The 2,656-nt window shown below is 40.8% G+C and overlaps 1 protein-coding gene across 5 annotated transcripts in view; it reads right to left on the bottom strand.

The window, feature by feature from the left end:
• LOC110332301 (hepatitis A virus cellular receptor 1 homolog) overlaps window positions 1-2,656 on the bottom strand; it is a 68,358-nt gene that overhangs the window by 6,677 nt on the left and 59,025 nt on the right. The window lies entirely within an intron of this gene.

The raw sequence follows: 2,656 nt of genomic DNA, 5'->3' as shown, positions 1-2,656 counted from the left end.
GTGTGTCACAAGGGGTGAGCTTTTGCCATTCCAAAGNCTCTGGCTACTCCCAGTNTATTCTCTCTGCCTCGTCTTTACAGATCGAGAGGTAAGCTCTCAACTGCTCCTGCCACCATGCCTTTGCCCCTCCACCACCATAAACTCTAATCCTTTAAAACCATAAGACCAATGAAACACTTTCTAAGTTGCCCTGACCGTAGTGTTTTCTCACACCAATAGAAAAGTCACTAGAACAATAGGGAATGAGCCTAGCNAATCNTCAACAGATAAATGGACTAAGAAAATGTCACATTCATGCACAATATAGCTTTATGTTTTTCTTATAATGGAAAATGAAACACATCCTCTGAGAGAGAATAGATGGAATAGGAGCTCATCATGTTAAGTGAAATAAGACAGCACAAAAATACTGCTTTGTGTGGCCACTTTTACTGGTGAGACACCAGTAAACTTCTACCAACCCAGAGAGCACAGTGACTTACCAAAGAAATCACTCTATCCAAGTCTAGCTTGGTGAACGAAGGAATTGATTGGGGTTTCCTGTGCCAGAAGGGATAAGAAACTACTTATTAAAGAATAAGTCTGAGGTGTGGGAGGTTGCATCACCCAACTCTAAGGCTGTACCATTTTACCCTCAGCATCCTCTAAGAGTACCAAGGCTAGTGGTAGGAAAAACTGGAATCTCTGGTGAGGGTCTGGTGATATTCCCAACTCACCTCCTCCATGAAAGCAAGATAGCCCCATGGCCATTACCTCAGACCTGGCTATCACTATACTGTTTTGTGTCTTTGCCATGACTGCAAGGCCCCCGTCTTTTGTAGATCCTCACAACAACTACAGCAATAGTCATATTACAACTGAGGGAATAGCGGTAGCATAAAGTGTGTATATAGAATCCATGTGTATATGTGCGTGTGTAGAAGAAAGAAAACTGGGAACTATGTAGGAAGAGGAAGAGAAGTTGTCTTAAGGAGCCAAGTGAGGGCAATGGGTAAGAAGAGGAAAAGTGGGGTTGGAAAGATGGCTTGGTGTTTTAGGGCACTGTCTGCTCTTCCAGAGGATCTGAGTTTGACTCCCAGCACCCACATCAGGCAGCTCATAACCACCTGTAATGCCAGTCCTGGGAGATCTGATGCTCTCTTCTGGCCTCTGTGGGTACCACAAGCACATGGTACATAAATATACATGCAAGCAAAACATCTATACACACAAAATAAATAATAAAATTTAAAATAAGGTTATACAACTATTGTGCCACATTTTTTTAAAAAAAAGAACAGTAAATGTTTTCTTTCCTCTCATATGTGGAATATAGATTTAAGTATCTATTTTTAGATATATTTTCATATAGAAATATCTGTTCTACCTAATATATAAATACATTATCAAATATATATTTCCATACATATGTTGAAATATACAGTTAAATGTGTGTATCCAGCTTGAGAGAAGGGGGACTACTTGGACAGGGGAAGGATACTGATGATAGAGGGGAGGATGATACATATATGAAAATGCCATAATGAAACACACTATTTGAGCTGGAGAGTTGGCTCAGTGGTTAAGAGCCAAATAAAGATATTTGCATTATCATTCATAACAGTAGCAAAATTACAGTTATGAAGTAGCAAAGAAATGATCCTATGGTAGCCCAAACATAATACTCAATTGTGAGAAAATCTGGGTGTCGTCTGAGGGGTTGGGCTCCTTTTTATTTTTTCATTGATCTTTGATCTCTGAGGACATGAGACTAAAATATCCAGTTTGTCATTGTGCCAAAAACAAGCAAAACCTGCCCGGTGGAGAACTGATCAAGCAGAAAGCTGGGTCGATTAAAGCATGGCTGCTCTGGATCTATGATTTTATTTGGGCTCCTGAAATAAGTACTTCAATGAGCCAATACATTCTCTTTAAAGCTTACGCTGACTTGTATTAGATTCTCTGCCATTTGGAATTTTTGACCTAGAAATGCCTTTGCATCAGATCTTAGAACTTCCATGCACTGCTGCCTTGTGTATCTGGCCTCACTTGCCCTGGAGCCTCTCTCTCCTCTTGGTACTTCTGTGAAGAATGAAGAGGCCACTCATAATTTTACCTGCCATCCTCTCTCCTCTGGTTCTGTAAAGAGAATTGAAGAATACCCAACCCTCTGCTTCCCCGTGTTTGAGCAGCCTGACTGTCGTCACCAGCCCCATTGACTATTCAATGTCTTTGTGACTCTTATCACATATCCCAAGTTACTTATGACTCATTGCACAAGTCAGTTGTAAACTAGCTTACTTTTGCATAGTATAAGGCCCAATCCCTGCCTAAGAATTATGTACGAGTAGGTACCCTGCTTTGTCTGGTGGGGCTTGAGTTCTCCCCTCTCTCTTCAGACCTTGGTGTTATCTTCCACACTAATAATTCCTTCAAGAAAGCCCTCAGATGAAGAATGATCCATCTCTGAGAGTTTCTCTCTTCTCTTTCTCTCCATCCCTCTCTTTCTTCTCTCTCTCTCTCTCTCTCTCTCTCTCTCTCTCTCTCTCTCTCTGTGTCTCTGTCTGTGTTTCTGTAAATGTAATGCAACTAAAGAATTTAATTTAAATATTTATCCTAAAGCATAATAATATATAAGGCCTTAGCTTGTAAACCTCCTCCCAAGGCCATCTGCTCC

Source organism: Mus pahari, chromosome 14 (genome assembly GCF_900095145.1).
Source record: "Mus pahari chromosome 14, PAHARI_EIJ_v1.1, whole genome shotgun sequence".
NCBI lineage: Eukaryota > Metazoa > Chordata > Mammalia > Rodentia > Muridae > Mus > Mus pahari.
The sequence above is the reverse complement of the archived record's forward strand: the minus strand, read 5'-3'. Positions and strand labels throughout refer to the sequence as shown.